This window comes from Pseudophryne corroboree, chromosome 3, assembly GCF_028390025.1.
Source record: "Pseudophryne corroboree isolate aPseCor3 chromosome 3, aPseCor3.hap2, whole genome shotgun sequence".
Taxonomy (NCBI): domain Eukaryota; kingdom Metazoa; phylum Chordata; class Amphibia; order Anura; family Myobatrachidae; genus Pseudophryne; species Pseudophryne corroboree.
Genome location: NC_086446.1, coordinates 329235695 through 329258906, shown reverse-complemented (window position 1 = coordinate 329258906; position 23212 = coordinate 329235695). Strand labels below are relative to the sequence as shown.

Genomic DNA, 23212 nt, shown 5'->3' with positions numbered 1-23212 from the left:
AGAATGGGTCTCACCGAACCGTCTGGTTTCGGTACCCCAACATTTTGGAAAAGTAACCCCGGCCTTGTTGAAGGAGGGGTACCTTGATTTCACCTGCTGGAAGTACAGCTTGTGAATTGCCGCCAGTACTACCTTTCTCCGAGGGCAGCAGGCAAGGCTGATGTGAGGTAACGGCGAGGGGGAGTCGCCTCGAACTCCAGCCTGTATCCCTGTGATACTACTTGCAGAACCTAGGGACCCACCTGTGGGTAAGCCCACTGGTCCCTGAAGTTCCCGAGACGCGCCCCCACCGCACTTGTCTCCACCTGTGGAGCCCCAGCGTCATGCGGTGGACTCAGAGGAAGCGGGGGAAGATTTTTGATCCTGGGAACTGGCTGTCTGGTGCAGCTTTTTCCTTCTTCCCTTGCCTCTGTGCAGAAAGGAAGCGCCTTTGACCCGCTTGCTTTTCTGAAGCCGAAAGGACTGTACCTGAAAATACGGTGCTTTCTTAGGCTGTGAGGAAACCTGAGGTAAAAAAATTTCTTCCCAGCTGTTGCTGTGGATACGAGGTCCCAGAGACCATCCCCAAACAATTCCTCACCCTTATACGGCAGAATCTCCATGTGCCTTTTAAAGGCAGCATCACCTGTCCACTGCCGGGTTTCTAATACCCTCCTGGCAGAATGGACATTGCATTAATTCTGGATGCCAGCCGGCAAATATCCCTCTGTGCATCCTTCATATATAAGACGACGTCTTTAATATGCTCTATGTTAGCAAAATATTATCCCTGTCTAGGGTATTAATATTATCTGACAGGGTATCAGACCACGCTGCAGCAGCACTATTTATGCTGAGGCAAATGCAGGTCTCAGTATAGAACCTGAGTGTGTATATACAGACTTCAGGATAGCCTCCTGCTTTTTATTAGCAGGCTCCTTCAAGGTGGCCGTATCCTAAGACGGCAGTGCCACCTTCTTTGACAAACGTGTGAGCGCCTTATCCACCCTAGGGGATATCTCCCAACGTGACCTATCCTCTGGCGGGAAAGGGTACGCCATCAGTAACTTTTTAGAAATTACCAGTTTCTTATCGGGGGAACCCACGCTTCTTTACACACTTCATTCATTCATCTGATGGGGGAACAAAACACTGGCTGCTTTTTCTCCCCAAAAATAAAACCCCTTTTATGTGGTACTTGGGTTCGTGTCAGAAATGTGTAACACATTTTTCATTGCCGAGATCATGTAACGGATGTTCCGAGTGGATTGTGTATATATCTCAACCTCGTCAACACTGGAGTCAGACTCCGTGTCGACATCTGTGTCTGCCATCTGAGGTAACGGGCGTTTTTTGAGCCCCTGATGGCCTTTGAGATGCCTGGGCAGGCGCGGGCTGAGAAGCCGGCTGTCCCACAGCTGTTACGTCATCCAGCCTTTTATGTAAGGAGTTGACATTGTCGGTTAATACCTTCCACCTATCCATCCACTCTGGTGTCGGCCCCACAGGGGGCGACATCCCATTTATCGGCCTCTGCTCCGCCTCCACGTAACCTTCCTCATCCAACATGTCGACACAGCCGTACCGACACACCGCACACACACAGGGAATGCTCTGACTGGACAGGACCCCACAAAGTCCTTTGGGGAGACAGAGAGAGAGTATGCCAGCACACACCAGAGCGCTATATAATGCAGGGATTAACACTATAACTGAGTGATTTTTCCCCCAATAGCTGCTTGTATAAACAATATTGCGCCTAAATTTAGTGCCCCCCCTCTCTTTTTAACCCTTTGAGCCTGAAAACTACAGGGGAGAGCCTGGGGAGCTGTCTTCCAGCTGCACTGTGAAGAGAAAATGGCGCCAGTGTGCTGAGGGAGATAGCTCCGCCCCTTTTTCGCGGACTTTTCTCCCGCTTTTTAATGAATTCTGGCAGGGGTATTTATCACATATATAGCCTCTGGGGCTATATATTGTGATATATTTGCCAGCCAAGGTGTTTTTATTGCTGCTCAGGGCGCCCCCCCCCCAGCGCCCTGCACCCTCAGTGACCGGAGTGTGAAGTGTGTATGAGGAGCAATGGCGCACAGCTGCAGTGCTGTGCGCTACCTTGGTGAAGACTGATGTCTTCTGCCACCGATTTTCCGGACTCTTCTTGCTTCTGGCTCTGTAAGGGGGCCGGCGGCGCGGCTCCGGGACCGAACATCAATGGCCGGTTCCATGCGGTCGATCCCTCTGGAGCTAATGGTGTCCAGTAGCCTAAGAAGCCCAAGCAACCACCAGTTAGGTAGGTTCGCTTCTTCTCCCCTTAGTCCCTCGCTGCAGTGAGTCTGTTGCCAGCAGATCTCACTGTAAAATAAAAAACCTAAATATACTTTCTTTCTAGGAGCTCAGGAGAGCCCCTAGTGTGCATCTAGCTCAGCCGGGCACAATATTCTAACTGAGGTCTGGAGGAGGGTCATAGTGGGAGGAGCCAGTGCACACCAGGTAGTCCTAAAGCTTTCTTTAGTTGTGCCCAGTCTCCTGCGGAGCCGCTATTCCCCATGGTCCTTACGGAGTCCCAGCATCCACTTAGGACGTCAGAGAAATTTGATTTACCTGCCGTAGCTGTGGAGACCAGGTCCGAGAGACCTTCCCCAAACAATGCCTCACCCTTGTAAGGTAAAACCTCCATATGCCTCTTTGAGTCGGCATCACCTGTCCATTGCCGGGTCCATAGGACTCGTCTAGCAGAAATCGACATAGCGTTGACTCTAGAACCCAGTAGGCCAATGTCTCTTTGAGCATCCCTCATATATAAAAGACAGCATCTTTAATATGACCCAGGGTCAATAAAATGGTATCCTTATCCAGGGTATCCAATTCCGCCGATAAGGTATCTATTCATGCTGCTACAGCGCTACAAACCCAAGCCGACGCTATCGCGGGTCTGCGTAAGGTACCAGAGTGTGTGTAAATGGACTTTAAGGTAGCCTCCTGCTAGCGATCAGCAGGATCCCTGAGGGTAGCCGTATCTTGGGATGGTAGTGCTACCTTTTTGGATAAGCGTGTCAATGCTTTGTCCACCCTTGGGGAGGATTCCCACCATATCCTGTCCGTAGCCGGGAAAGGATACGCCATAAGAATCTTTTTGGGAATCTGCAGTTTCCTGTCTGGAGATTCCCACGTCTTTTCAAATAACTCGTTCAGCTCATGAGAAGGGGTAAAGGTTACCTCCAGTTTCTTTTCCTTATACATATGTACCCTCGTGTCAGGGACAGGGGGTTCCTCTGTGATATGCAAAATATCCTTTATTTCAATAATCATATATTGAATACTTTTAGCCAATTTTGGCTGTAACTTTGCATCATCGTAGTCGACACTGGAGTCAGAATCCGTGTCGGTATTAGTGTCTACTATTTGGGATAGTGGGCGCTTATGAGACCCCGAGGGTCCCTGCGACATAGGGGCAGGCAGGGCCTGACTCTCTGCATAATTCCTGGACTCATCTTTGTCCAACCTTTTGTGCAATAAATTCACATTTGCACTTAAAACATTCCACATATCCACCCAGTCAGGTGTCGGTGTTGCCGACGGAGACACCACATTCATTTGCTCCACCTCCTCACTAGGAAAGCCTTCTACCTCAGACATGCCGACACACGCGTACCGACACACCACACACTCAGGGAAACCTCTTATCTGAAGACAGTTCCCCCACAAGGCCCTTTGGAGATACAGAGTATGCCAGCCACACCCAGCGCTAATGACCCAGGAAAAAAAACACAATATGTTTACCCAGATAGCGCTGTTATAATGTATTTGCGCCCCTCCTTCTTTAAAACCGTCTTTCACCGTGGTAAGAAGGGGAGAGTCCGAGGAGCTTCCTCTCAGCGGTGTGCTGCGGAGAAAATGGCGCTGGTGAGTGCTGAGGAACAAGCTCCGCCCCCTCAGCGGCGGGCTTCGGTCCCGCTGAAAAATTTTAAAAACTGTCGGAGGATCTCTTTTATATACATGGCACAGCCTGTATATATACTTATTGCCAGATTTGGAGGTCCTTATTGCTGCCCAGGGCACCCCCCCTGCGCCCTGCACCCTTACAGTGACTGCCGTGTGTGTGCTGTGTGGGAGCAATGGCGCACAGCGTTACAGCTGTGCATTACCTCTATGAAGATCTGAAGTCTTCTGCCGCCGGCTTCTATCTTCCGGCTCTGCGAGGAGGACGGCGGCGTGGCTCTGGGACGAACGGCGAGGGTGAGACCTGCGTTCCATTCCCTCTGGAGCTAATGGTGTCCAGTAGCCTAAGAAACAGAGCCTAACATTAAACGGCGAGGGTGAGACCTGCGTTCCATTCCCTCTGGAGCTAATGGTGTCCAGTAGCCTAAGAAACAGAGCCTAACATTAAAGTAGGTCTGTTTCTCTCCCCTCAGTCCCTTGATGCAGGGAGTCTGTTGCCAGCAGGGGCTCCCTGAAAATAAAAATAAGATTTTACTTACCGGTAAATCTATTTCTCGTAGTCCGTAGAGGATGCTGGGACTCCCGTAAGGACCATGGGCAATAGACGGGCTCCGCAGGAGATAGGGCACTTTAAGAAAGCTTTGGACTCTGGGTGTGCACTGGCTCCTCCCTCTATGCCCCTCCTCCAGACCTCAGTTAGGGAAACTGTGCCCAGAGGAGATGGACAGTACGAGGAAGGATTTTTGTAAATCTAAGAGCGAGATCCATACCAGCCACACCAATCACACCGTATAACTTGTGATAAACTACCCAGTTAACAGTATGAACAACAACATAGTCACGGTTCAACCGATAAACTATAACATAACCCTTATGTAAGCAATAACTATATACAAGTATTGCAGAAGAAGTCCGCACTTGGGACGGGCGCACAGCATCCTCTACGGACTACGAGAAATAGATTTACCGGTAAGTAAAATCTTATTTTCTCTAACGTCCTTGAGGATGCTGGGACTCCGTAAGGATCACGGTGATTATACCAAAGCTCCCAAACGGGCGGGAGAGTGCGGATGACTCTGCAGCACCGATTGAGCAAACAGGAGGTCCTCCTCAGCCAGGGTATCAAACTTATAGAACTTTGCAAAGGTGTTAGACCCCGACCAAGTAGCTGCTCGGCACAACTGTAATGCCGAGACCCCTCGGGCAGCCGCCCAAGAAGAACCCACCTTCCTAGTGGAATGGGCCTTAACCGATATCGGTAACGGCAATCCTGCCGTAGAATGCGCCTGCTGAATCGTGTTAAAGATCCAGCGAACAATTGTCTGCTTTGAAGCAGGAGCGCCAACCTTGTTGGCCGCATACAGAACAAACAGAGCTTCAGTCTTCCTGATTCTAGCCATTCTGGTCACATAAATCTTCAAAGCCCTGACCACATCCAGGGACTCTGAATCCTCCAAGTCCCGTGTAGCCACAGGCAGGACAATAGGTTGGTTCATATGAAAAGATGAGACCACTTTTGGCAGAAATTGAGGACGAGTCCTCAACTCTGCCCTATCCACGTGAAAAAATAAGATTTTACTCACCGGTAAATCTATTTCTCGTAGTCCATAGTGGATGCTGGGGACTCCGTAAGGACCATGGGGAATAGACGGGCTCCGCAGGAGACTGGGCACTCTAAGAAAGATTTAGTACTACTGGTGTGCACTGGCTCCTCCCTCTATGCCCCTCCTCCAAACCTCAGTTAAGGAAACTGTGCCCGGAAGAGCTGACATTACAAGGAAAGGATTTTGGAATCCAGGGTAAGACTCATACTAGCCACACCAATCACACCGTATAACTTGTGATAAACTTACCCAGTTAACAGTATGAACAACAGAGCATCAAACAATGGATGCCAACATAACATAACCCTTATTTAAGCAATAACTATATACAAGTATTGCAGAAGAAGTCCGCACTTGGGACGGGCGCCCAGCATCCACTACGGACTACGAGAAATAGATTTACCGGTGAGTAAAATCTTATTTTCTCTAACGTCCTAGTGGATGCTAGGGACTCCGTAAGAACCATGGGGATTATACCAAAGCTCCCAAACGGGCGGGAGAGTGCGGATGACTCTGCAGCACCGAATGGGCAAACACAAGGTCCTCCTCAGCCAGGGTATCAAACTTGTAGAACTTAGCAAATGTGTTTGAACCCGACCAAGTAGCTGCTCGGCAAAACTGTAATGCCGAGACCCCTCGGGCAGCCGCCCAAGAAGAGCCCACTTTCCTTGTGGAATGGGCTTTCACCGATTTTGGATGCGGCAATCCAGCCGAAGAATGAGCCTGCTGAATCATGTTACAGATCCAGCGAGCAATAGTTTGCTTTGAAGCAGGAGCACCCAGCTTATTGGATGCATACAGGATAAACAGAGAGTCAGTCTTCCTGACTCCAGCCGTCCTGGCTACATAGATCTTCAAAGCCCTGACTACATCAAGCAACTTGGAATCCTCCAAGACACGAGTAGCCGCAGGCACCACAATAGGTTGGTTCAAATGAAAAGATGACACCACCTTCGGCAGAAATTGCGGACGAGTCCGTAATTCTGCCCTGTCCATATGGAAAACTAGATAGGGGCTATTACATGACAAAGCCGCCAATTCTGACACACGCCTAGCCGAAGCTAAGGACAATAGCCTGACCACCTTCCACGTGAGATACTTTAGTTCCACGGTCTTAAGTGGCTCAAACCAGTGGGATTTCAGGAAACCAAACACCACGTTGAGATCCCAAGGTGCCACTGGTGGCACAAAAGGGGGCTAAATATGCAGCACTCCCTTAACAAACGTCTGAACTTCAGGAAGAGAAGCCAGTTCCTTTTGAAAGAAAATGGATAGGGCCGAAATCTGGACCTTTATGGACCCCAACTTCAGGCCCATAGTCACCCCAGACTGTAGGAAGTGCAGGAACCGGCCCAGCTGGAATTCCTCTGTAGGGGCCTTCCTGGCCTCACACCAGGCAACATATTTTCGCCATATACGGTGATAGTGTTTTGCTGTCACGTCCTTCCTAGCCTTTATCAGCGTAGGAATAACTTCATCCGGAATGCCTTTTTCCGCTAGGATCCTGCGTTCAACCGCCATGCCGTCAAACGCAGCCGCGGTAAGTCTAGGAACAGACAGGGCCCCTGTTGCAACAGGTCCTGTCTGAGAGGCAGAGGCCATGGGTCCTCTGTGAGCATTTCTTGCAGTTCCGGGTACCAAGTCCTTCTTGGCCAATCCGGAACAATGAGTATTGTTCTCACTCCTCTTTTTCTTACGATTCTCAGCACCTTGGGTATGAGAGGAAGAGGAGGAAACACATAGACCGACTGGAACACACACGGTGTTACCAGGGCGTCCACCGCTATCGCCTGAGGGTCTCTTGACCTGGCGCAATACCTTTGTAGCTTTTTGTTGAGACGGGACGCCATCATGTCCACCTGTGGCAGTTCCCATCGATTTGTAATCTGAGTGAAGACTTCGTGATGAAGTCCCCACTCTCCCGGGTGGAGGTCGTGCCTGCTGAGGAAGTCTGCTTCCCAGTTGTCCACTCCCGGAATGAACACTGCTGACAGTGCTTGCACGTGATTCTCCGCCCAACGAAGAATCCTGGTGGCTTCTGCCATCGCCACACTGCTTCTTGTGCCGCCCTGGCGGTTTACATGAGCCACTGCGGTGATGTTGTCTGACTGAATCAGCACCGGTTGGTTGCGAAGCAGAGGCTCCGCTTGACTCAGGGCGTTGTATATGGCCCTTAGTTCCAGGATATTTATGTGCAGACAAGCCTCCTGACTTGTCCACAACCCTTGGAAGTTTCTTCCCTGAATGACTGCCCCCCATCCTCGGAGGCTCGCATTCGTGGTCACCAGGACCCAGTCGTGTATGCCGAACCTGCGGCCCTCGAGAAGGTGACCACTCTGTAGCCACCACAGAAGAGACACCCTGGCCCTCGGGGACAGGGTGATCAGCCGATGCATCTTAAGATGCGATCTGGACCACTTGTCCAACAGATCCCACTGAAAGATCCTCGCATGGAACCTGCCGAAGGGAATGGCTTCGTATGATGCCACCATCTTTCCCAGGACTCGCGTGCAGCGATGCACCGACACCTGTTTCGGTTTTAAGAGGTCTCTGACTAGAGTCACGAGCTCCTGAGCCTTCTCCGCCGAGAGAAACACCTTCTTCTGGTCCGTGACCAGAATCATGCCTAGAAAAGGCAGACGCGTAGTAGGAATCAGCTGCGACTTTGGAATATTCAGAATCCAGCCGTGCTGTTGCAACACTTCCTGAGAGTGTGCTACGCTGATTAGCAACTGCTCTCTGGACCTCGCCTTTATGAGGAGATCGTCCAAGTATGGGATAATTGTGACTCCTTGCTTTCGAAGGAGCACCATCATTTCTGCCATTACCTTGGTAAATATTCTCGGTGCCGTGGAGAGCCCAAACGGCAACGTCTGGAATTGGTAATGACAGTCCTGTACCACAAATCTGAGGTACTCCTGATGAGGTGGATAAATGGGGACATGCAAGTAAGCATCCTTGATGTCCAGAGACACCATAAAATCCCCCTCTTCCAGGCTTGCAATGACCGCTCTGAGCGGTTCCATTTTGAACTTGAATCTTTTCAGATAAATGTTCAGGGATTTTAAATTCAATATGGGTCTGACCGAACCGTTCGGTTTCGGTACCACAAACATTGTGGAATAGTATCCTTTTCCTTGTTGAAGGAGGGGAACCTTTACCACCACCTACTGGAGATATAACTTGTGAATTGCCGCTAACACTACTTCCCTTTCTATGGGGGAAGCTGGCAGGGCCGATTTGAGGTAACGTTGAGGGGGCATAACTTCGAATTCCAGCTTGTATCCCTGAGACACAATCTGTATAGCCCAGGGATCCACCTGTGAGCGAACCCACTGGTGGCTGAAATTTCGGAGACGCGCCCCCACCGCTCCTGGCTCCTGTGGAGCCCCAGCGTCATGCGGTGGATTTAGTGGAAGGCGGGGAGGACTTCTGTTCCTGGGAACTAGCTGTATGGTGCAGCTTCTTTCCTCTACCCCTGCCAAGAAAGGACGCACCTCTGACCTTCTTGCTTCTCTGTGATCGAAAGGACTGCATTTGGTAATACGGTGCTTTCTTAGGCTGTGAGGGAATATATGGCAAAAAGTTTGACTTCCCAGCCGTAGCTGTGGAAACTAGGTCCTAGAGACCGTCCCCAAACAATTCCTCACCCTTGTAAGGTAACACCTCCATGTGCTTTTTGGAGTCGGCATCACCTGTCCATTGCAGAGTCCACAGGACCCTTCTGGCAGAAATTGACATTGCATTTATTCTAGAGCCCAGTAGGCAAATGTCCCTCTGGGCATCCCTCATATATAGTACAGCGTCTTTTATATGCCCCAGGGTCAGTAAAATGGTATCCTTGTCTAAGGTATCCATTTCCTCAGACAGATTATCTGTCCATGCTGCTACAGCACTACACATCCAGGCCGACGCAATTGCCGGCCTCAGTATAGTACCTGAGTGTGCATAAACAGACTTCAGGATACTTTCCTGCTTCCTATCTGCAGGATCCTTTAGGGCGGCCGTATCCTGTGACGGCAGGGCCACCTTTTTAGATAAGCGTGTCAGAGCTTTATCTACCCTAGGGGAGGATTCCCAGCGCACCCTGTCCGTTGGCGGGAAAGGGAACGCCATAAGTAACCTTTTGGAAATCAGCACTTTCTTATCGGGGGAATCCCATGCTTTTTCACATAATTCATTTAACTCATGTGAAGGGGGAAAAGTCACCTCTTGCTTTTACTCCCCATACATATACACCCTTTTGTCAGGGACAGGGTTTACCTCTGATATGTGCAATACATCCTTCATTGCTATAATCATGTAGCGGATGGCTTTAGCCATTTTAGGCTGCAATTTTGCATCATCGTCATCGACACTGGAGTCAGAATCCGTGTCGATATCTGTGTCAACCATTTTGGATAGTGGGCGCTTATGAGACCCTGGCGGCCTCTGCACTGTAGGATCAGGCATGGGCTGAGACCCCGACTGTCCCAAGGCATCAGCTTTATCCAACCTTTTATGTAAGGAGTTTACATTATCATTTAACACCTTGCACATATCCATCCAATCAGGTGTCGGCGCCGTCGGCGGAGACACGTCATTCATCTGTACTTGCTCTGCCTCTACATAGCCCTCTTCGTCAAACATGTTGACACACGCGTACCGACACACCACACACACAGGGGATGCTCTATATGAGGACAGGACCCCCACAAGGCCTTTTGGAGAGACAGAGAGAGAGTATGCCAGCACACACCCCAGCGCTATATGACCCAGGAATCACACAGTAACTTAGTGTTTACCCAGTAGCTGCTGTATATATATTAAATGTGCTAAATTTATGTGCCCCCCCCTCTCTTTTTACCCTTTCTACCGTGAGTCTGCAGGGGAGAGCCTGGGGAGCTTCCTCTCAGCGGAGCTGTGGAGAGAAAATGGCGCTGGTGAGTGCTGAGCAAGAAGGCCCCGCCCCCTCAGCGGAGGGCTTCTGTCCCGCGATTTTGTGTAAAATTAATGGCGGGGGCTCATGCATATAACAGTGTCCAACTGTATATATGCTGCTTTTGCCAGGCGGTATCTAATTGCTGCCCAGGGCGCCCCCCCTTGCGCCCTGCACCCTACAGTGACCGGAGTGTGTGGGTTAGTGTGGGCGCAATGGCGCACAGCTGCAGTGCTGTGCGCTACCTCATATGAAGACAGGAGTCTTCTGCCGACGATTTTGACGTCTTCTTTCTTCAACCTTCGCCGGCTTCTGACTTATGGCTCTGCGAGGGGGGCGGCGGCGCGGCTCCGGGAACGGACGACAAGGTCAGGTCCTGTGTTCGATCCCTCTGGAGCTAATGGTGTCCAGTAGCCTAAGAAGCGCAACCTAGCCGCAGTTAGTAGGTTTGCTTCTCTCCCCTCAGTCCCACGTAGCAGAGAGTCTGTTGCCAGCAGAAGCTCTCTGAAAATAAAAAACCTACTAAAATACTTTCTTATTAGCAAGCTCAGGAGAGCTCACTAAAATGCAACCAGCTCTGTCCGGGCACAGATTCTAACTGGGGTCTGGAGGAGGGGCATAGAGGGAGGAGCCAGTGCACACCAGTAGTACTAAATCTTTCTTAGAGTGCCCAGTCTCCTGCGGAGCCCGTCTATTCCCCATGGTCCTTACGGAGTCCCCAGCATCCACTAGGACGTTAGAGAAACGAAGGATGGGCTTTTATGTGATAAAGCCGCCAATTCCGAAACACGTCTAGCCGAAGCTAATGCCAACAACATGATCACTTTCCACGTGAGGTATTTCAACTCCACAGTTTTGAGTGGTTCAAACCAAGGTGACTTGAGGAAACGTAACACCACGTTAAGATCCCAAGGCGCCACCTAAGGCACAAAGGGAGGCTGAATATGCAGCACCCCCTTCACAAAAGTCTGTACTGCAGGAAGAGAGGCTAATTCTCTTTGAAAGAAAATGGATAAGGCCGAAATTTGGACCTTTATGGACCCTAATTTGAGGCCCAAAGTGACTCCTGTTTGAAGGAAGTGAAGCAGACGGCCCAAATGGAACTCCTCCGTAGGAGCAGCTCTGGCCTCACACCAAGAAACATATTTCCGCCATATACGGTGATAATGTTTTAACGTCACGTCTTTGCTAGCCTTGATCAGGGTAGGAATGACTTCCTCCGGAATTCCTTTTTCCGCTAGGATCCGGCGTTCAACCGCCATGCCGTCAAACGCAGCCGCGGTAAGTCTTGGAACAGACAGGGCCCCTGCCGCAGTAGGTACTGCCTTAGAGGAAGAGGCCACGGATCTTCTGTGAGCAACTCTTGCAGCTCCTGGATACCAAGTCCTCCGTGGCCAATCTGGAACAATGAGGATTGTTCTGACCCTGCTCATTCTTATTATTCTCAACACTTTGGGTATGAGAGGAAGAGGAGGAAACACATAGACCGATCTGAACACCCAAGGTGTCATCAGAGCGTCTACCGCTACCGCCTGAGGGTTCCTTGCCCTGGCGCAATACCGCTTTAGCTTTTTGTTGAGACGGGATGCCATCATGTCGATTTGAGGCAGTCCCCATCGATACGTGATCTGTGCGAAGACTTCTTGATGAAGTCCCCACTCTCCCGGATGCAGGTCGTGCCTGCTGAGGAAGTCCGCCTCCCAGTTGTCCACCCCTGGGATGAACACTGCTGATAGTGCGCTTACATGGCCTTCCGCCCAGCGTAGAATCCTGGTCGCTTCTGCCATGGCCACTCTGCTCCTTGTTCCGCCTTGCCGGTTTATATGAGCCACAGCCGTGACGTTGTCCGACTGAATCAGAACCGGTTTTCTCCGAAGCAATTCCTCTGCTTGACACAGAGCGTTGTATATGGCCCTCAACTCCAGGACGTTGATGTGGAGACAAGTCTCTAGGTTTGACCAGAGACCTTGGAAATTTCTTCCCAGTGTTACTGCTCCCCAGCCTCGGAGGCTTGCGTCCGTGGTCACCAGGACCCAGTCCTGAATGCCGAACCTGCGACCCTCTAGCAGGTGAGCACTGTTCAGCCACCACAGGAGAGATACCCTGGTCCTGGGAGACAGCTTGATCCTTTGATGCATTCGTAAATGGGACCCGGACCACTTGTCCAAGAGGTCCCATTGAAAGGTCCTCGCATGGAACCTGCCGAAAGGGATGGCCTCGTATGAAGCCACCATCTTCCCCAGGACCCGCGTGCAATGATGCACTGAAACCTTTTTTGGTTTTAAGAGGTTCCTGACCATGGCTATGAGCTCCTGAACCTTTTCAATCGGAAGAAAAACCTTTTTCTGGTCTGCGTCTAGAATCAGGCCCAAAAAGGTCAGACGCGTTGTAGGGACTAGCTGGGACTTCGGTATATTGAGAATCCAGCCGTGTATCTGCAACGTCTTCATGGACAGAGACACACTGTCCAGCAACTTCTCCCGAGATCTCGCCTTTATGAGGAGATCGTCCAAGTATGGGATAATTGTGACCCCCTGCCTGCGCAGGAGCACCATCATTTCCGCCATTACCTTGGTGAAAATCCTCGGGGCCGTGGAAAGCCCAAACGGCAACGTCTGAAATTGGTAGTGACAGTCCTGCACTGCAAATCTCAGGAACGCCTGATGAGGGGGGAATATTGGAACATGAAGGTATGCATCCTTTATGTCCAGAGACACCATCCAATCCTCCCCCTCCAGGCTGGCGATGACCGCCCTGAGTGATTCCATCTTGAACCTCTTCAAGTACAGGTTCAGAGATTTTAGGTTTAAAATGGGTCTGACCGAACCGTCCGGTTTCGGAACCACAAACAGGGTCGAGTAATATCCCTCTCCTTGCTGGAGATGAGGAACTGTGACAATCACCTGTTGAATATACAATTTTTGGATTGTCGCCAACACTAGCTCCCTCTCTGACGGGGAAGCTGGCAGAGCAGATTTGAAAAACCGGCGAGGAGGCAAGTCTACGAATTCCAGCCTGTATCCCTGAGAAACAATCTCTAATGCCCAGGGATCCACCTGCGAGTGAACCCAGACGTGGCTGAAAAACCGAAGACTAGACCACTAGATCTGCCTCCCCCCGGGAAGCCCCAGCGTCATGCGGTGGACTTTGCAGAGGAGGACTTTTGCTCTTGGGAACTAGCTGTGTGCAGCTTCTTTCCCCTACCTTTCCCTCTGGCAACAAAGGACGATCCCCGTACCTTTTTGTTTTTATTGGAACGAAAGGACTGCATTTGATAATGAGGTGCCTTTTTTGTATGCTGCGGGGGGACATAAGGTAAGAAATTCGACTTACCAGCCGTAGCGACAAGGTCCGAGAGGCCGTCTCCAAACAACTCCTCCCCTTTGTAAGGCAAGGACTCCATATGCCGCTTTGAATCGGCATCTCCCGTCCACTGTCGGGTCCACAAGAGCCGCCTAGCAGAAATAGACATAGCATTTATTCGGGAGCTTAATAAACAAATGTCTCTCTGAGCATCTCTCATATACAAGGCAGCATCTCTGATATGCTCTATGGTCATTTGAATAGCTTCCCTATCTAAGGTGTCAAGACGATCAGGTGAACAAGCTCCGCCCAGCGAAACGCGCGTCACTTCCGGTCCGGCGTCCGACTTCCGGGACCTCCGTAACGGAGCTCCGGCGTGCGGACTCCTCTCCAGCACATAGCAGGTATTCCACACCCTCCCTGCTGCCTCTGCCCAGCCTTCCCTGCAGGCATCGCATTTCCCTCTGGTTTCCAGCGTGACGGGGAAACAATACTTTCCACTCCGTGCACACAGCACGGACAGGAGAGGTTGCCTAGCAACAAGTCTGGACGCAACTGCCACAGCCAATTGTCTCCTCGGATTCATTGCTATGAAGGTAATTTACACAGGGAGACTGATCACGAATTGGTAATCTGTGCAGTAATCCAAACAATTTTCATTACTAACTTAGTCAGACTACTGCCAAGGAGTACTAAGTTAAATGATTTACAGAGGCCATGTACACATAGCGGGTCCTTATTAATGAAGACAATTACTGCTTTTAAAGTGTACCCACTCTGCAACTGACAGTCCATTATCCACACTGTCTTATGTTGCTCTATGCTGGATTCTATATGGAATATTATATTTGCTATGAGATAATATATGGTATTGCTGCAAAGTACCCAGTTATTTATTTATTATTTGTCTAACCTGCTGAATCTATACACTCTTTAGCCAATCTATTGCAAAACATTCTCTATCCAGTTAATTTGCTATAAAGGTGCAAATACAATTTTTTGCTATATTTTGTTCTGCATCTAGCTTATTCCCAGTAATCTATTTATGCTTCACTTTTCTAAAGGTGGAAATACAAAAAGAGGTATATTCTGCTCTGCATTCAGCTTGCAGTTAGTAAGCATTTTTTGTGCTTTACTTTTCAACTTGATGCTATTTCACTGTTAAAAAGTTTTCTTCCTGCAGATTCATTTCATTTTTGGTCTATGGGGCAATGCTCACATGCTCACTACCACCATAATTTTGCTGTGGGAATTTGTGACTATTAATATTCTGTTTTAGTATCAGTTTCCACTCTATTGATCACAAAGTCATATACAATGGGATGTACTATCCAGACACTTTGAAGTAGCTTGGAATCCCTTTTCCCTACTCCTTCTCCCCCCCCCCCCCCCCCCCTCCCCCTCCTATTTTCTTGGACCGGCTCAAGCCTATCAAGCAATTGGTGTTTCCACACGCAGATAGGTACCCACGTGACTATCTACAGTCATACCATGCTGGATATGCCCGATCTCGCCTGATCTTGGAAGCCAAGCAGCATTGGGCCCGGTCAGTACCAGAGAGGGTGACCCTCTGGGAATACTGGGTACTGTAGGAGCAGGGAACATACCTTCCGTGCAGACACCTATTACTGACCAGTATTCCTTATCCAAACTTTGCAGTATATTCCTATACTTACCTTTTAAGAAGGAGTCCGGAGTCGTTAAAGCCGGTTTTTCTTGTTTCTCTCATATGAATATATTCACGTATAAAAATTCATAAATCAATAGAGAAAACAAGATCTACCTAATTTTCGCTCTGAATAATTTCAAATATCAATACTCGCTCAACCTTAGTGGATGTGCACACATATTATTTGCCACCCACTTTATACCAAGTGAGTCACAATCGTCTTTTCACCATTTAATACTTTTTTTTAAATCCACTTGCTGATATATACAGCATGATTTATGTATTTTGTCTGTCTTTTTTCGTCTGACAATTATTAAAAGTTACGTTTTATTCTTACATACACAATTACCAAATATTCTAATCCTATCAACAATTTACTGTATACAAAGTGTGCCCCAGAGAGACACAAAATCAGTCTATTTTTTGCTTCTTTGCAAAAAAACCCCTTTCAATAGTTTGTCCTGAACTAATGTCCGGGAGCACCGCCAACCTCGTTCTATCCTAGAAGCCTGATAGGCCAAGTGGTAGCTTTATGTTGGTCACTAACTTTGCCTTTTGGCATATCAAATTGGTTATAAATTGTTACTTTTTACTCACAATCTGGTCCTGTGCAGATTCCTAAACCCAAACCCACGGGTCAATCTCCGTAGATAAGGAATCTGCCCATGCCACAACCGCACTACAAACCCAGGCCGACGCCATAGCCGGTCTAGCAATAGTACCTGAATGAGTGTAAATGTGCTTCAAGGTAATTTCCTGCCTGCGGTCAGCAGGTTCCTTGAGGGAAGCCGTATCCTGAGAAGGCAGTGCCACCTTTTTGGACAAGCGTGTCAGCGCCTTGTCTACTTTAGGCGAAGATTCCCAGCGTATCCTATCAGATTTTGGGAACTTGTGGTCTCCTATCCGGAGATTCCCAAGCCTTTTCGCACAATTCACTTAGTTCAAATGAGGATGGAAAGGTGACTTCAGGCTTTTTCCCTTTATACATGTGTACCCTCGTGTCAGGGACAGGGGGTTCCTCAGTAATATGCAAAACCTCTTTAATGGCAATAATCATGTACTGAATACCTTTTGCCACCTTCGGCTGTAATTTTGCATCTTCATAGTCGACACTAGAGTCAGTATCTGTGTCGGTATCTGTGTCATCGATCTGGGATATGGTGCGCTTCTGAGACCCCGAAGGACCTGGCGCCCCAGGGACAGGCATGGACTGGCTACCTGACTGATCCCTAGATTCTGCCTTGTCTAACCTTTTATGCAATAAATTAACATTTGCATTCAAGACATTCAGCATATCCACCCATTCCGGTGTCGGCGTTGCCGACGGCGACATGACATTCAAGCACTCCCCCTCTACATTAAGCGAGCCTTCCTCGTCAAACATGTCGACACACGCGTACCGACACACTTCACACACACAGGGAACCCCTTTCCTGAAGACCGTATCCCTGTCAAGGCCCTTTGGAGAGACAGAGAGAGAGAGTATGCCAGCACACACCCCAGCGCAATGATCCTGGAGACCAACACAAAATGTTTTTCCCCAGCAGCGCTGTATAATATGTTATCCGCCAATTATGTGCCCCCCCCCTTCCTCTTTTAAACACCCCTTCACCGTGTGTAAGCAGGGGAGAGTCCGGGGAGCTTCCTCTCAGCGGTGCTGTGGAGAGAAAATGGCGCTGGTGAGTGCTGAGGGAGAAGCCCCGCCCCCTCGGCGGCGGGCTTCTGTCCCGCTCAAACTTACAAAAATATGGCGGGGGCTCTTTTATATACATGTACAGTGCCCACCTGTACATGTATATTGTCTTTTGCCATAAGAGGTGTTTATATTGCTGCCCAGGGCGCCCCCCCCCCCTGCGCCCTTACAGTGAACGGAGTGTGTGAGGTGTATGGGAGCAATGACGCACAGCTGCAGTGCTGTGCGTTACCTCCGTGAAGCTGAAGGCTTCTGCCGCCTGACGACTTCTGTCTTCTGTTCTTCTAGCTCTGTGAGGAGAACGGCGGCGCGGCTCCGGGGGTGGACGCCCAGTAAGAACCTGCGTTCACCCCCTCTGGAGCTAATGGTGTCCAGTAGCCGAGGAAGCAGAGCTTATCTTAGACAAGAAGGTCTGCTCCTCTCTCCTCAGTCCCTCGATGCAGGGAGCCTGTTGCCAGCAGTGCTCCCTGTGAAAAAGCAGAAAAAGTAGAGAAAAAATCCTAACAAAAATGCTTTTAGGCAGAGAACTCAGGAGAGCTCTCTGCAGTGCACCCATCCCATCCTGCTCTGGGCACAGTGTAAAAACTGAGGTCTGGAGGAGCAGCATAGAGGGAGGAGCCAGTGCACACCCAGAGTCCAAAGCTTTCTTAAAGTGCCCTATCTCCTGCGGAGCCTGTCTATTCCCCATGGTCCTTACGGAGTCCCAGCATCCTCAAGGACGTTAGAGAAAAAACCTAACTAAAATACTTTCTTTCCAGGAAACTCAGGAGAGCTCCCTGTAATGCACCCAGTCTCCTCTGGGCACAGTAATCAACTGAGGTCTGGAGGAGGGGCATAGAGGGAGGAGCCAGTGCACACCCATACCTAAAGTTCTTTCTTAGGCTGCTTTCACATCGCAAAACCTGCTTTTGAAACGGTTCTTTAAACTGTTCTTAAAACGGGTCTGAGCAGTTAAACCCCCTTCACATCGCATGTTGTAACCAGTATATTACCATTTCATTACCTTTCACACTGAACCCGTTTCACCAATACAAAACAGTGGTTGTCATTTTAAATGTTTATTTCCTGCTTCTGCCTGGTGAGATCACACATGGAGACAGTCTATCACCCTCTGGGGCTTGCAAATACCGTTTCAGACCCTTTCACACTGCACAATTAAACGGGTCTGAAACGGGTAGGACCCTGCTTTTTTACCGTTTCAAAATATCGGTATTTTGTAAATGGTAAATTGAAGGTGACCCTTTCACATCGCAGCTCGAACCGTTTAGGAAGCCAGTAAAAACGGCAAATTACCGGGTACAAGCTGCGGTGTGAAAGGGGTACAAGTGCCCATGTCTCCTGCGGAGCCCGTCTATCCCCATGGTCCTTACGGAGTCCCCAACATCCTCTAGGACGTAAGAGAAGAGAGTTTTGGTTTAGGTGCAGAGGAGGGCAGGAAGCCAGTCTTAGATGCCGCCGCTGCAATTATCTTCTCCAACTCTGGAGCCAAACAGGACTTCCCCAGTAAAAAGGAAGACACTCCAAAGCCTTTTTAGATTCAGAATCCGCTTGCCACATGCATAGCTAAAGGGTTCGACAAGCAGAAATAGGTGATGCTAAGGCACTATAAGACGGGTGTACTACGTTATACCAACGCTCTGGATCCCAGCGCCCAGCATACCGGTGCCGGGATACCGACCGCTGGAACGCCGGCAGTGGGGCGAGCGCAAAAGAGCACCTTGCGGCCTCGCTGTGCTCACAGGGGAGAGGGAGAATAGTTGTCGGTATCCCGGCGCCGGTATGCAGAGCGACAGTCGGGATATAGAGTGCCTCCCCTATAAGACACCAGAATCAATGGCTACCATGCCTCAGTACTTGGACGCCAATCTTAAATTCATTGTAAGATATTGGCACAGTTGAAAAGCTCCCAGTCACTTTATATGGGATCTGATTTTCCCTGTGTCTATTTTCGACAACAGTACATGAGTACTCAATGGTGACAGGCTTAATTATCAATGGAGACAAAGCTCATTAGATCTGATGGTCACTCCATATAAATTCAGTAAACATCGGCATGAGTTAGGAGTAGAAAGTCCTTGGGGCATATTTACCAAGTGTGGGTTTATAGAAGTGGAGAGGTTACTCATAGCGACCAGATTCTAGCCATTATCTTCTAAATGGTGCTTGATTAATGATAAGTAAAATCTGATTGGTTGCTATGGGCAAAATCTCCACTTCTATAAATCCACACTTTAGAAAACATACCCCGTTGAGCCTCAGTTATTCAGGAACTTGCAGGAAGGCGGCTTCCAGTCCATCTCCAATCTCTTAACACTGACTGAATAATGTTAAACAAGTGAAATAGAAAAGGTTTATAAAAGATGCTTGTCCAGTTGTTACCAAACTGGGTGCCTCAGGTTGGTGGTCCAGGTCCAAATCAAAGAACATCTGGTCAACGTTATAGGCTGGCGGCTGTCAATCATAACATGAGACAAACAGAAGTGTAACCCTATCCACTGCCACATAATAGGTGCTAATGACAGGCAAGCACAATTTACTTAATGTATTAATTTTTACGGAATTCTTAAATGAAGAACCTTTGGCCTAAGGGTGCTGTGAAAAAAAATGAAACTTAAGGGCGCCGTGGTTCAAGAAAGTTGGGAACCACTGTGCTAGTCTGTACGGAAAAAAGTCTGCACTCTCAACCACAAACCCAGTTTGGTCAAACTGCGCTGCTAAGTGTTACAAGGACAAAGCAAACTTGCTAAAAGTGCAGCAAAAGAAAAATAGATCTGGCAAGAGCATGTGCATCTGAAATGAGTAGGAGTGAATGCATTGAGCAATAACATTTGAGCAGAGGTATGACAGGTGTGGCTGTTCTAAATGAACGCACTATGGGGTAATTCAGAGTTGATCGCAGCAGCAAATTTGTTGGGTGAGATTTGGGTGGGTTATATTGTTTCTGTGCAGGGTAAATACTGGTTGCTTTATTTTTACACTGCAATTTAGATTTCAGTTTGAACACACCACACCCAAATCTAACTCTCTCTGCACATGTTATATCTGCCCCCCCTGCAGTGCACATGGCTTTGCCCAATTGCTAACAAATTTGCTGCTGCAATCAACTCTAAATTACCCCCTATGGGCCTAATTCAGACCTGATTGCAGATGTGCTAAATTTAGCACATGTACGATCAGTCTTCAGACATGCGGGGGGACGTTCAGCACAGGGCTAGTCCGCCCCGCATGTCAGGCCAGACCCCCCTCCCCGCACAAGTACAAAAGCGCGATGCTTTTGTACTAGAAGAGTAGCTCCCAGCCAGCTTTGCTCCTGCGTGCTGGCAGGGAGCTACTCGTCACTGCCCGGATCATAGCAGCTGCGTGGGACGTCATGCAGCCGCCGCGGCCCGCCCCCCCAACTGTCAGGGCACGTCTGTGTTGCCCGGACTGCACCCCCTAAACGGCGGCCAAACGGCGCGGGCCCGCACCCTCCCGCTTTTGCCTGTCAATCTGGCATGCGGTGCCGGTGCATGCGCAGTTCCAACCTGATCGCTGCTGTGCGAAAACACACAGCAACGATCAGGTCTGAATTAGCCCCTGCGCTGGTTCCTTAAAAAAAAAAATTGTCTTAGGTTTTTAAGATTCAATGGGGTCGATTCAATTCAATACAGCTCCAGTTAAGTCGGCGAAGGACCATTCTCGCCGACTTAACAGGTTGAATTGTAGGGAGAACGGGCATTCTCAGACTTAACTCCCCGGCGCGATGCTGGTTCCCGATATTATCAGCCTCGCGCTGGCCGCGCGGCAGCACTTTTGTCGGGTTTCTTCTCTCGTCCCCCGGGGGTGAGAGAAGAATTCCCGACAATTGAGGGTCACTTGTCGCTGTATTGAATAGCGCCGGGAGTTAGCTATTCAACTGTCAGTGAATTGAATCGACCCCTTTATATCATTATATCACTGGTATGAGGCATTCTATTCAAACAACATTATTCCTCTGTGACAAAAAAGGTGACAATTAGATAAGGGCTCAACTTTCAAAACCATTCCCCTAAATGTTTGCTTTGTACCGCATTGTGGCTGCAAAATAGCCATTCCATGAAAAGAAGTATAAAATGCCCCATAAGTATAAAATCTGTTGTGTGTTTTTTGACATACAGTAGGTTGACAAGTTAAATTATGGCTCTGTCATATGTTTTCATCAACAACAAAAATTACAGGCTCTTTAATTTGGAGTTGAGGGAAATCATCAAGTAGAAGTTTCCTTTACAAAACGATGGTGGACTTGGCTTGTCTTGTACATAACAAAATTTTGTTATGCTGTGGTTATAAAAAAAAAAAAAAAAAATCTACCTAAAAATAAGCCTAGCTAGGCACTTTGGGCCTAATTTATGTTTTTACGCAAATGCACACAGCTGCATTTTTCAAGGTTACGGAACTGCTAATCATCGCAAGTGAAGCTGCCCACCAGAGCCATTGCAAAGTCCTTGCAATTCATACACAGCACCGACGCAATAATGAGGCACATCGACTTCTAGGGTTGACCTATGGCTACGCAGACTGGCAGCAGCAGTAGCGACAGTGGTACCATGTTTCTCTATGTACATGATCGCAACTGAAGGCAGATACACACTTTGAAAACGGTCATGACACGCCTAAGTTTTTGACGCCACTCATGTTAACTCATGTACCAAACGGTACCTTCCTATCAATCATACTGCGTATAAAAAGTTGGCGCGATTGCAAAGGTATCTTGGTGCATGCGCCGTGTGATCACAGCACATGCGCAGTCTGCTGAAAATCGCTCTGTTGCAAAAACATTGGCATTGTTTCCTTTAAGATGACATCTTTATTTAAAAAAAACCACTTCCTTTAATATGTTTTTTTTCTTTTTTTTAGAACTGTCCCATGTGCAACAGTGGAATAACCTATAACTTAAGGTGGTACACATGTAGAGATGTGTCCTCAAATTCTAAGCAATCTGTCTAGATTGCTTAGAAATTAAGCACAAATCGTCCACGTGTATGACCCATAGAGAGAGCGTTGCGCGGCCCCGCGTGCTGCTACTGCTGACTCTAGATTAGCCTGCATGCATGCAAAATCTAGTAACATCGCTTAGCACAAAAGTTGACATTGCTCCATGTGTATAGGAATGAGCAATAGCGATTCACCCACCACTCCCCTGCCTCTGCCTGATCCCTCCTCCTCACTGCGCCACAAGCTACAGAGAAGTAGCAAGGAGCCGGTCGGTACTCTGGTGTTTTGTGTTTTGGTGAGTATAAATACCTGGCTAAGCAGGGAGGGGAAGCGGCAGAGGGAGCAGTGCACTATGTGGGCAGGGAGTTGCCATGGGTGGATGACGCCCAACCCCCCCCCCCATTACCTCTAAACATAGAAAGCAGCCGCGGATGGTGATAACCAAACCGACCCTCCCCCCTACCACAGTATGCGGACGCAGTTTAGTGACACCCGAATCCCCCTCCCCCTACCACAGTATGCGGACGCAGGTAGTGACACCCAAACCCCCCTACCACAGTATGCGGACGCGGTTTAGTGACACCCGAATCCCCCTCCCACAGTATGCGGACGCAGGTAGTGACACCCGAACCCCCCTACCACAGTATGCGGCCGTGGGTCTAGACACCAAAACCCCCCTACCCACTAACACAGTATGCGGCCGCGGGTGGTAACACCCGAACCCCCCCTACCGCAGCCAGCTGCCAGCCCAGATGGCGAGGACCCTCTGCATGGCAGAGGAAGCTCGGTGCAGTGTTATACGTTCCGGGCCTGCTCAGGAGTTCGGAGGTGGCAGAAGAGCCGCAACGCAGGGTGGTGAGAGACACAGTTTGCATAAAAGGGGACTCTGCCTGCCGTACTGAGTAAAAGGGGACTCTGCCTCGTATAATGTGTAAAAGGAATGTCTACCTGCCATAATGTGTAAAATAGTATTTTAATACCTACCGGTAAATCCTTTTCTCTTAGTCCGTAGAAGATGCTGTGGACTCCATAAGGACCATGGGGTATAGACGGATCCGCAGGAGACATGGGCACACTAAAAAGACTTTGACTGGGTGTGAACTGGCTCCTCCCTCTATGCCCCTCCCCCAGACCTCAGTTAGCAACTGTGCCCAGGA

At 49.1% G+C, this 23212-nt stretch overlaps 1 protein-coding gene and 1 pseudogene across 2 annotated transcripts in view; one reads left to right on the top strand and one right to left on the bottom strand.

The window, feature by feature from the left end:
* Nucleotides 1–23212, bottom strand: part of KLHL11 (kelch like family member 11) — a 133370-nt gene that overhangs the window by 58552 nt on the left and 51606 nt on the right. The window lies entirely within an intron of this gene.
* On the top strand, nucleotides 15217–15335 carry LOC134896031 (5S ribosomal RNA; annotated as a pseudogene).